Below are 12,216 nucleotides of genomic sequence, written 5' to 3' on the forward strand. Positions count from 1 at the left end.
GTGCAACAAACATCCAAATATGCCGGGGTCTTCATGCTCTCTGGCAGGGCCCGTGCACATTTTGATCAGAAGAGAGAGGGAACGGGAGCTATTTTGTCAGGGCCGACTGGCTGTGAGGAGCAGCCTCTGGCTGATCACGCACAGAACACGGACATCATTTTACAGCCTCAGGATCTGACAGAGCATTCAGCTGCATCAGGATCTTTGTTTTTTCCGGAGTTTATATTGCTTTTATGTTTCAGGCCTATTACTGAAGCAGGGACAGTCAAAGCTGTTGCAAAATGCTTCAGTTTCTTGCCCCGCTGCCCTTCCGGCTCCTAAGAGATCTTGTTTAGATCTCCAGGAATGGGCGTATGAGGCTATCTCTGCTTCTCCCTCCTTATCTGATGTGACCTCAGTCTATTCAGAGAAGCCATTAGAGGAAGGAGATGATCCGACAGTACTGGGGTGAAGAGGTGAACAAGCATGTGGATAAAGGTGAGATGGTCAATATCGTGCATCTGGATTTTCAAAAAGCATTTGACAAAGTACCTCATGAAAGACTCCAGAGGAAATTGGAGTCATGAGATAGGAGGTAGTGTTTTATTGTGGATTAAAACTGGTTAAAAGATAGAAAACAGAGAGTAGAGTTAAATGGTCAGTATTCTCAATGGAGAAGGATAGTGGGGTTCCCTAGGGGGTCTGTGCTGGGACCGTTGCTTTTTAACATATTTATAAATGATCTAGAGATGGGAGTAACTAATGAGGTAATTAAATTTGCTGACGACACAAAGTTATTCAAAGTTGTTAAAATCGCAAGAGGATTGTGAAAAATTACAAGAGGACCTTAAGAGACTGGGAGATTGGACATCAAATGGCAGATGATGATTAATGTGAGCAAGTGCAAAATGATGCATGAAGGAAAAAGGAACTGAAACTATAGCTACTTAATGCAAGGTTCCACAATAGGAGTCACCGACCAGGAAAGGGATCTAGGTGTCATCGTTGATGATACGTTGAAACCCTCTGCTCAGTGTGTGGCGGTGGCAAAGAAAGCAAATAGAATGTTAAGTATTACTAGGAAAGGATTGGAAAACAAAAGTGAGGACATTATAATGCGTTTATATCGCTCCATGGTGCGACTGCACCTCGAATATTGTCTGCAATTCTGGTTACCGCATCTCAAAAAAGATATAGTGGAATTAGAAAAGGTACAGAGAAGGGTGACCAAAATGATAAAGGGGATGGGATGACTTCCCTATGAGGAAAGGCTAAAGCGGCTAGGGCTCTTCAGCTTGGAGGAGAGATGGCTGAGATCTATAAAATAATGAATGGAATGGAACAGGTGGACCTGATTCGATTGTTTACTCTTTCCAAAAATACTAGGACTAGAGGGCACACAATGAAGCTACAAAGTAGTAAATTTAAAATGAATCAGAGAAAATATTTCTTCAGTCAACATGTAATTAAACTCTGGAATTCATTCCCAGAGAATGTAGTAAAAGCAGTTAGCTTAGCGGGGTTTAAAAAAAGGTTTGGCTAGATTCCTAAATGAAAAGTCCATAAGCCATTATTAAAATGGACTTGGGGAAAATCCACTGCTTATATCTAGGATAAGCCACATAAATGTATTGTATTGTTTTGGGATCTTACCAGGTACTTGTGACCTGGATTTGCTACTGTTGGAAACAGAGTGCTGGGCTTGATGTTCAGAAAGAGGAGCTCAGTATTCTTATTTCTGAGGTACTGGCAATGCTGTCCATTGAACAGCCTTCTGCTTCGTGTCAGGAGTTCCATCTTTATCGATCAAGAGAGGGCTTAAAGGTCCTTCTAAGGCCTTCCCGGTGCACCCAGACATTTAGGACCAGATTACAGCAGAGAGTGGGAAGAACCATGGCTTGCCTCTACCTGTTAGTTCCGGAAGAGAAAGATAAATTGCAGCTTCCCAGGGTGAGCTCCCTGGTTACGTTGGTGATTAAGAAAACCACCTTGCTGGTGGAAGAGGGCATTGCCCTAAAAGACCTACAAGATAGGAAACTAGGAGGCTCGTTGAGACAGTGTGCAGCTCGTTCATGGCAAGAGCATGCCTGAAGTGGCATCAGCAGTCGGCCATTTTGAAGGCAGCGCTGAAGAGGAGGGAGTGTGCTATTCCCTCCTCCACTGCAATGGTACGGGGGGGGGGGAGGGGAAAAGGTGGGGGTTGGGCTTGCAGCCCACTGGGCCACCATAGACTTATTTTTTGAGTGGGGGGTAGGGGGGTTGGAGATCCCATGCCCCTGTGTAAATCTTGGTTGTACATACAAAATCGCTTAAACATTTTAAAAAACCCAAATAAACAGTTATGTTTCTCAATCACTAATACATATAGGGCCGGTCTTAGCAAGTGCGGGGCCCTATGCAGACCAATTTGGTGGGGCCCCATCCTAGCCCCACCCTGCCCCAGCTCCACCCCATTGATTATTAAATTTTTAGAACATTTTTTATTTATGAAATTTCAAATTAAAACAAATGAAGCTAAATTTGTACAGAAAAACTGATTGAAATAATAAGCACAATGCTATCATTAACCCCCCCCCTCCCCAGAAATTATTCAGTTCAAGTCTACTACAATTAGTAGTTCCAATTCTCATAACCCCGGGGGGTCAGAGGTGCGGACACACAATCTCTCCACTGCAAAACACTATACACAAACTTGTGCAAAAACACACTCATAACCTTACTAAACCATAACAACACTAATTCCAAGGACAGGACGAGCTACAACCTTATGCGTGGAAAGGCAGAACTGTAATTACACCAGGCTCTAAAACACCAATACACTACCTCGTGAAAAAACAAAACAAAAAGGGCTGCAAATACTACACGCTAGCAGGATACTGCACCCTGATCACACATGAAAAACACATGATACAACAAATATGAAGGCAAAATACTGAACTGGAAAGTTACCTCAAGAAGTCAGACTCAGCATGCAGCAATACCAGAAAAATTGAAACTTACATGAAAAATATCACAGATGCACATTTCCAAAAGCTGACATATTCCAATTAATAAATTCTGAATAAAATACTTTTTTCTACCTTTGTTGTCTGATTATTTAGTGGAGACCTTACAATGGCCATCGCTCATTCCTAGAAATGACCCTTAAGAAATAGGGATCTGCTGTATACTGGGGACCCAGATTGGCCACTGTCAGTGACATGAAGCTGTGCTTAGTCGACCATGTTTTTTCTTACATTCTTGGGTAGTCACCTTTTCAAGCTCAGGGCCAGCTTGCAGTCTCAAATCTATAGTTTTATGTTTTCGACTTTTATCCATGGCTGTCGGTGCATTGCTACACAATCATCAGAATAACTTTTCACCAAGTCACTGTCACCATTTATCATTACCAATAGACTCAAGGAGTGTACTAAAAATATATGCTCTTCTCAGGTCAGAACCTTTTCAGCAGTAATTCAGTCCCACTGGATGCCAGTGATTACCCACTCTAACATCATAAACATTCTCTCCTTTCATAAGCATCAGGTCCAATATGGCCCCATCCCACTTGAGTTCCATTACCAGGTTCTGGAGCAATTCTCCTTGTAAAGGTTCCAGGCTCTCCCTACTTCAAGATAATACCACAGTAGGGATATACAAATCATCATCCGGCATATTGAAATCAGCTATCAATATTACCTTTCACAGCAATATTGTGCATTTCCTATTGAGATGGTTTCATTAGCATCAATATTTCAGTGCATGAGACATCTCTGATACATTGTAAAATGTTACAGCTTCCCAGGTGAATCTTAATTCATGGAAATGACATTACACATCGTGACTTAGAAAGATCAAAAGTACATGAGTTTGATTAGTGTGTGGAAACTATAGCAATTTGATTCTAGCACAGTATCACACTTGGGAAATGAAATATATGAAACAGGTACAAAAGCAACCTGAGCTAGTAAAGTTAAAAATACAACACAAAACCTGACATCCCACCTTGAACATTCTGAAGCTCACTCCAAGGCAGAGAAGCTCACTCCAAGGCAGAGAAGCACAAAAATCCTGTAGTTTTCATAGGCTAGGACCAGTCACCCTCACTCATAGACCCGCCCTCAGCCACGCCCCATCTGTACATAAAACGCTACCTCAACATTCCGAAGACAACCTGCTGAAGCCATCTGCAAAATCCCTAAACAGTTCGTAAGTTCATGGTGGTGAAGCCATTCAACTCACCATGTCTCTCTGCCCCGCCCTCGAGGGCGGAACACAGAGAGTAAAGGGATCCATAAAGGCACCCCTACCAACTGGCAACCCCCTCCAACAAACAACGACCCAGGCAGGGGGAGTGTTTCCGTACTCCTCCCCCTGCCTAGGAATCGCTACAGACTGCTGGCAAACTCCCCAACCACACGACCACAAAAGCCACCCGTAACCTCCACACACACAAACACATACACACACATAAACACACACACATAAACACACACAAACACACACAAACACACACATAAACACACACAAACACATACACAAACACACACATACACATAAACACACACAAACACACACACAAACACAAACACATACACAAACACACAAACACACACATAAACACACACACAAACGCACACACACGCAAACACACACACACGCAAACACACACACACGCAAACACACACACACATACACACGCAAACACACACACACATACACACGCAAACACACACACAAACACATAAACACACACACACACGCAAACACACACACACACGCACACACACAAATGCACACACACAAACACACACAGAAACACAAACACACAGAAACACAGAAACACACACACACACACAAACACAGAAACACAAACACACACACAAACACACACAAACACACACATAAACACATACAAACACACACACAAACACATACAAACACACACACACACAAACACACACACACACACACAAACACACACACAGAAACACAAACACACACAAACACACATACACACAAACACACACATAAACACATACAAACACACACACAGAAACATACACAAACACATACACACACACAAAAACACACACACACACACATACAAACACACAAACAGCCTCAACGGTGCACCTCTAAGTGCCCCCCCCGCCGCATCGCCACAACAACCCGTGCAACGGGGCATCAGAAAGCCCCTACCCCCTTCCCTCCTCGCCGCATCACCCAACCCCCCCCCTGCCGCTTCACCAAGCCCCCCCCCCCCCCCACAGACCGCCTCGCCACCCGCGACCACTAATACAAACTCTGTCCGGCGGCTGCTGCTGCTTCTATTCAGCAGCAGCAGCAGCCCGTACATAAAGAAAACAAACAAAAAAACAACCTCCTAAAACGCACCTCCGTGGAGAACCATCTCACATTGGCTGACGTCTCTGCAGCCGCTCCTCCTCTCCCCTCAACATCAGTGCCCCTGCCGGAAGACCCCGGAGAAACGCCGAGACGTCAGAGGCAGGGGCGTATCTGGAATCCGGCGGTAGGGGGGGCCAGAGCCAGAGAAGGGGGTGCACATTTTTGCCTCCCTTCCCCCCCCCACCCGCCGCCGCCTCTCTCCACCCCCCTCCCCGCCGTCAACCCTCCCCCGCTGCTTACTTTTGCTGGCGGGGGGCCCCAACCCCCGCCAGCCGAGGTCCGACCCGCAGTCTTCATATTTCGTCTTCCTCCGTGGCCATGCTGCAAGGAAGTAACGCTGCAGTGCTGCTTCGTTGAATCCAGTTCGGAGTCTGACGTCGCAGCAGGTTTACGCGCGTACAACGTGCTGCGACGTCAGACTCCGAACTGGATTCAGCGAATTAGCACTGCAGCGTTACTTCCTTGCAGCATGGCCACGGAGGAAGACGAAATATAAAGACTTCGGGTTGGACCTCGGCTGGCGGGGGTTGGGGCCCCCGCCAGCAAAAGTAAGCAGCGGGGGAGGGTTGACGGCGGGGAGGGGGGCCAGGGCGAAATCTGCGGGGGCCCAGGCCCCTGTGGCCCCACGCAGATATGCCCCTGGTCAGAGGGGAGAGGAGGAGCGCATGCTGAGACTTCAGCCAATGTGAGATGCTTCTCAACGGAGGTGCGTTTTAGGAGGAATTTTTTTTTTGGTTTTCTTTATGTACGGGCTGCTGCTGCTGAATAGCAGAAGCAGCAGCCGCCAGACACAGTTTGTATTAGCGGTTGCAGGGGGGGAGGGGCTTGGTGATGTGCCACGGTGGGGGGGTCGGGTGATGCGCGAAGGGGGGGGGACAAGGGGCTTTCTTTGGGTGCTGCGCCGGCTGGGGGGGAAGGGGGGTCTCGCTGGACATGGGTGGCTGGAAGGAAGCAGGGGGAGGGGAGGGGAGGGTCGCTGCACATGGGTGGCTGCAGGGGGGGCAGGGAACAGGGAGATAGGGATGGGGCTCCACACACCACATGGGTGCCTGCAAGGGGGAAAGGGGATACAGGACGGACACTGCAGGACGGGCAGGGGGACAGAAGGGTTGGTGGTCATCAGGGGGGACAGGTGGGTCGATGGACATGGCTGGCTACAGGGGAGGAACAGGGAAAAAGGAGAGGAGTGTCCTCAGACATGGGTGGCTGCACAGGAGAGGAGGGTCGCTGGACATGGGTAGCTGCAGGGGGGGCAGGGGGACAGAAGGGTCGCTGGACATGGCTGGCTGCAGGGGGGACAGGGGAGAGAGGAGGGACGCTGCACATGCGTGCCTGCAGGGGGACAGGAGGGATGCTGAGGGGGTGGGGCCTGAGACCACATGGGTGGCTGCAGGGGGAGCAGGGGAGACAGGAAGGACGCAGCAGGGGGAGAGGAGGGTTGATGAGCATGGGTGGCTGCAGGGGGATGCTGGACATGGGTGGCTGCAGGGGGAACACGGGGAGAGGAGGGTCGCTGCACATGCCTGGCTGCAAGGGGGCAGGTGAGAGGGAGGGGGTGAGGAGGTTCCTCATACCACACACGCAGTCACTCATTCTCTGTCTGCCACATACACTCTCACTCACACACTCACTGTCTTTGTCCCTCTCTCTCACACAGTGTCACACAGAAACACAAACACTGTCTCTCACACACTCTCTCTCTCTCGCACAAACACATACACTCTGTCTCTCTCTCTTTCACATTCTCTCTCTGACACACACGCTCCATCTCTCACACACGCTCTTTCTGAAACATACACTCCAAGGAAAACCTTGCTAGCGCCCGTTTCATTTCTAACATAAACGGGCCTTTTTTACTAGTATTTAATAAGCTGCTCATTTCACAATTTTTTTCCAGTCTCCAAAACAGTCTGTTTTTCATAAATTGCTTCTTCCTACTTCAGTTGCAGAGTTTGTTGGGGAAGGGAAAGGGAGAATACTTTTGCAATAGTAAGGATGGCTCAGGCTGCTCACCTCCGTTCTAGTCTCCGCCTCCGACTACTACTACTACTACTACTATTTAGCATTTCTATAGCGCTACAAGGCGTACGCAGCGCTGCACAAACATAGAAGAAAGACAGTCCCTGCTCAAAGAGCTTACAATCTAATAGACAAAAAATAAATAAAGTAAGCAAATCAAATCAATTAATGTGAACGGGAAGGAAGAGAGGAGGGTAGGTGGAGGCGAGTGGTTACAAGTGGTTACGAGTCAAAAGCAGTGTTAAAGAGGTGGGCTTTCAGTCTAGATTTAAAGGTGGCCAAGGATGGGGCAAGACGTAGGGGCTCAGGAAGTTTATTCCAGGCGTAGGGTGCAGCGAGACAGAAGGCGCGAAGTCTGGAGTTGGCAGTAATAGAGAAGGGAACAGATAAGAAGGATTTATCATGGAGCAGAGTGCACGGGAAGGGGTGTAGGGAAGGACGAGTGTGGAGAGATACTGGGGAGCAGCAGAGTGAGTACATTTATAGGTTAGTAGAAGAAGTTTGAACAGGATGCGAAAACGGATAGGGAGCCAGTGAAGGGTCTTGAGGAGAGGGATGGAGTGGAAAAAATTTCCTTTGCCAACTTTTGTACAAATTTTAGATAGAAGGCAAGGGGAACATGTGGAAGGATGAGAAAGGATGTACAGAGGATGGAAGGGGACTGAAACAAAAAAAACTTGAATTTAAAGTAAATGCCATACTGAATCAGACCAAACAGTCTATCAGCACAGCGTCCCATTTCCAACAATGGCCAAATAATATCTGACAGTATCCCAAAGAGTAAATTCAATCCTTGACGTGTGTATCCATAGATAAAGGAGCATAAAGATGTGAGAAAGCTAATAAAATGGGAAATGTTGTTAATGAAGAGATGAGAACTGGGGAGAGAGGTATGAGAACAAGGCAATAAGGTAGAAAGTTTGGGTTTTTGGTGATAGCAGCAGTTTTAGGTGGTGATATGATAGGAACAGCTCATGATGGTACAAATACCCTGTACAAACTGCAGTGCACACCCACACAAGCCCCCTCAGGGAACAAAAAAATCCAGGGAGAACACAGAAGGGGGGGGGGGGTTACCTATCTGCTTAAATTATATTAACAATGTTACTACATTGTTCCATGATTTCTGACCAGACCACGACGCTCCCTGGCTCCAGCTCCTTTACCTGATGGCTGCAGGCTGCTCACCTCCGCTCAGTCCGACCACGCTCTCCAGCTCCTTCCTGCTCAATGACTCCCGCCCGCCCTCACCGGAAACAGGAAGTGTCTGATCAGAAGGCAGGACATTGGAAGGCGGAAGGGAAGCTGGGTGAGCGAAGCCATCGTGCTGCCTGTGGCTGCTGCAACTGTCAGTCTGTTAGTTGGGAGCGGGCCGCTGCAAGTTGCTTGCAACTCTGTTGTTGTCGACGTCGTCGTGGGACGGGACTGGGAGGCGGGAGCTGGCGGGGGGAGGGGTGGTGAGCGAGCGATGATCACGGTCCGGGGAGAAGCGCGAGCAGCTGAAGCGGGATCGGATGGGAGAGGCAGAGTTGAAGCGCGCCACGCGGGGCCCTATGCGGCCGCCTCGGTCGCCTCCCCTAAGACCAGCCCTGAATACCTACTTTGATAGCTTTTGTACTTTTCATACATTTTATATAGGCTGTTTTTTCTGTGCGGAGATGAGCCTACAGCTAACCCATCTTGACATGTTGGAATCGTTCACTATATAGACACAAGTATTGTTTTTCTTTCAGCGTTTATATGGCACTCAGAGACAGGGTGTCACACAGTGCATACAAATACAAGAAACTTCTGTACTGCAGCCCTTCAAATCTAATTGGGTACCTGAGGCAACAAGGGATAAAGTGCTTTTCCTCCAGCAATTGGCAGAGGTATGTATTCAACTGAACACATTACTCTTAATTAATAGGGCACTCTGGCCTTTAAAAGGATTGTGTAAAGGTGACATGGGGTTGAGCTACTCTCTGAGCTGTTGATGTCATAGACTTGTCATTAAGATACTGATGTTGTTCTCCCATCTTCTCACTCTTTTGCTGTTTTCTGCTTTCTGCACAGTTGACTTGTGTTTTCCTCTGTACCCTTTTCATTTGGACTTGTCATTGCTTAACTTAAGCCTTGACAAATTTTCTCTGAATCTAGGAGCCAGAGATTGAGACCTTTTTCTCCCTTCCTCCTCCATTGTTCCTGAAAAGACTGAAGAGTAGAATAACAAGGGGATCTCCTCCAAGATCTGTTAAAGCTCTTTGGGGTCTAATTTACTTAGGCTGCTCTCCCATTATGTGTCTATAGGAAAAGTATTTAGTAAACTGCATAGCTCTAAGAGAAGCCAGCAGCCTACCTCCCAAGTGTACTCACACCCCCTGATAGTTGGGCGTGAGGCTACTGTCTGTTTGCTTCACATCACTATGGACCCACTACCAATCTTTTTGTATCTCCATCTCCCCATCCTTTCCTCATCTAGTGTCTTTTCACTCCAATAGAAAGGTGCATTGAGATAGTTTGCTAATCTTGAGGAACCAAAGAAGAGTATTAACCCCACCGATAATCAGCGCTATTTAACTGGCCAGGAACAGCTCCTGGCCGGTTAAATAGCATTTAGCCAGCTAACCGCTGGTTATCTCCGCTGAATAGTCAAGGTTAGTGCGTTGGACTAGATTCTATATATCACAACTAAAAAATCAGCGCTGAAATGAAATATGCCTAAGCGTATTCTTTAAAGTATGCCTTAATTTAGGTGTACCAATCTTTTTGTATCTCCATCTCCCCATCCTTTCCTCATCTGGTGTCTTTTCACAACCTCCCACCCCGGTCTTTGGCAGTCTTCCCCTCTTATTCCTCTTTTCCCCCATTCCCAGCAGTCTGAACTCCCCACCCCAAATTACTTGCCATCTGTTCCTTTCAGTAAGCCTTCTGTTTCCTCTACTTGTTCCCCATAAATTTGAGGCATCTCCCAGAATCCAAGTAGCCACCTGCCATCTTACCTTGCTGTCACCATAACAGGGGCTATCTTGTGATTTCAGCACAGTTATCAGTGAGTTTGAGCTGTGTGGTACAAAAACACTCATGCTAGCCTTGTAAAATCAACACAGGAGTTCCAGCACTATGATCTCAAAATCACTGATACTTGCTCAGTGCCATCTATAAAAGAGGTCTTGTTTAAGCAGCAGTGGCACAGCAAAATTTCTAGTTATCTTGACAACCTCTCTTCCAGATTATTTGAGTCTCAGCTTAGCTAAAATAAGTCTTAAAAACCTCCAAATGAAAAATCCAAATTGTATGCATGATAACACACACAAAAAAAAGTTGAATGAGCACAAGTTTGAAACGTATGTAGCAGTGCCAGTTAAGGTTTTCATTCGTGGCTATGATCCCTTCACATGCCTTTCATATGCATTCATAATTCAAGTATAGTCTCTAGTTTAAACATATTTTTATGATAGTTGAATAGTGAACGTATAAGAAAGATGTGTGAATAGACAGTAGCCAGGGTTGAATTCTTGACAACTGGTGAATACAAGTCCCAAACTTGTGTTCTTTCAGCCCCTTTTTGTGTTCATTGCAGTTGTGGATTGGTTCCGATCATTCTTTGCTGATCATAAATCATTGGTATGATTTGCTAATGATCTTGGTTTCCGCTGTCTAAGGAAATACCATAAGGATCAGCTCTCTTGGCTCTACTTTTTAATATTTGCATTGCTCCTGTATGTAAGTTCTTTCTAGGTTTAGGAGTCAGGTATATGTTATAGGCTGATGACATTCTGGGCCATAGTTACTAATGTGGGCTACTGTTAAGACATATTACTTGTAGCTAGGATTCACTGCAAAAATTGGGACCTGTGGTAAAATAGCACATGTTAGTAACTGTGTCCCTCAGTTTTTTATTGCTGTGAGTAGCACACTTACTCTGTAATTGATTGTGTAGTATTATGTACTGAAACTGTCAAATGCTGGATGAGCCGTTACAAGCATGCTCTTAATGTTACAAAAACAGAAGTTATTCTAAGGCAAATATATTACTCATAATCTACCTGCACACTTATATGTAAAGAACTGGACGATTCTAATATGTAGTTAATTAAAGAACTTGGGTGTTTTGATTGAGTCCTACCATACAATGAAGCCTCAAATTCAATCTGTGATCAAGAAAGTTTTGTATTCTGTTGATTAATTTACCTGTTGAAGCCCTTTTTAACAGATAACAATTTTCATATGCAAATGTTGATTATTTCCCACCTTGATTATTCCAACAGCTTATACTTAGCATTTCTGGCTTCACTTCAACTATAGATGCGCTTCAGATAGTTCAAAATTCCACAGCACATATTCTTATTGGTACTCAATGATTTGAGCACTTAACTCCTTCATTATGTGCTTACCAGTCCTATGGAGAATTTGATTAAAGATTTTGGCTCTTGTTTTTAAGGCTCTGTGTAATGTACAGCCAGTTAGAATTTGTTCTGCTTTGAAGATCAGGAATTGGTTTTCTTGATATTCCTTCTACTAAATTTTGATAGCTGGCAAAAATCTGTGAGCACTTTTTTTTGTACAATTTATGTTTGAAATATGTAAAGCCAATAAAATCCATAATGACACAGTATACATTTCCTGCAAAAAGCCTTGCTGATTAAACAACTGCTAGTATAGTTTTAAAACATTGGACAACATGGCTTGATTGAAACACATTGTCTTGACTTGAACATCATTATCTCTTCTATCCTTCCCCCTCCCCTCTGTAAAAGTCATCCCTTTCACATTTTCTCATTATCCAAGTAAATCTGTAACAACCCAAGCTGTTTTCCAAATGTATCTAATTAATCCTGTTTTAAAGCA

The 12,216-nt window shown here is 45.6% G+C and overlaps 2 protein-coding genes across 4 annotated transcripts in view; one reads left to right on the plus strand and one right to left on the minus strand.

Annotated features, from left to right (window-relative positions):
- Positions 1–8,631, minus strand: part of URB2 (URB2 ribosome biogenesis homolog) — a 117,835-nt gene extending 109,204 nt beyond the window's left edge. Inside the window, 1 exon segment of the mRNA XM_030196475.1 lies at positions 8,553–8,631. The gene's annotated coding sequence lies outside the window, so the exon portion shown is untranslated.
- TAF5L (TATA-box binding protein associated factor 5 like) overlaps positions 1–12,216 on the plus strand; it is a 79,450-nt gene that overhangs the window by 3,090 nt on the left and 64,144 nt on the right. The window contains exons 1-2 of one of the 3 annotated variants that reach the window (XM_030196478.1): positions 8,640–8,695; positions 9,120–9,257. The gene's annotated coding sequence lies outside the window, so the exon portion shown is untranslated. The other 2 variants (XM_030196477.1, XM_030196476.1) reach the window with 2 other exon arrangements.

This window comes from Microcaecilia unicolor, chromosome 3 (genome assembly GCF_901765095.1).
Source record: "Microcaecilia unicolor chromosome 3, aMicUni1.1, whole genome shotgun sequence".
In the NCBI taxonomy this organism is placed as follows: domain Eukaryota; kingdom Metazoa; phylum Chordata; class Amphibia; order Gymnophiona; family Siphonopidae; genus Microcaecilia; species Microcaecilia unicolor.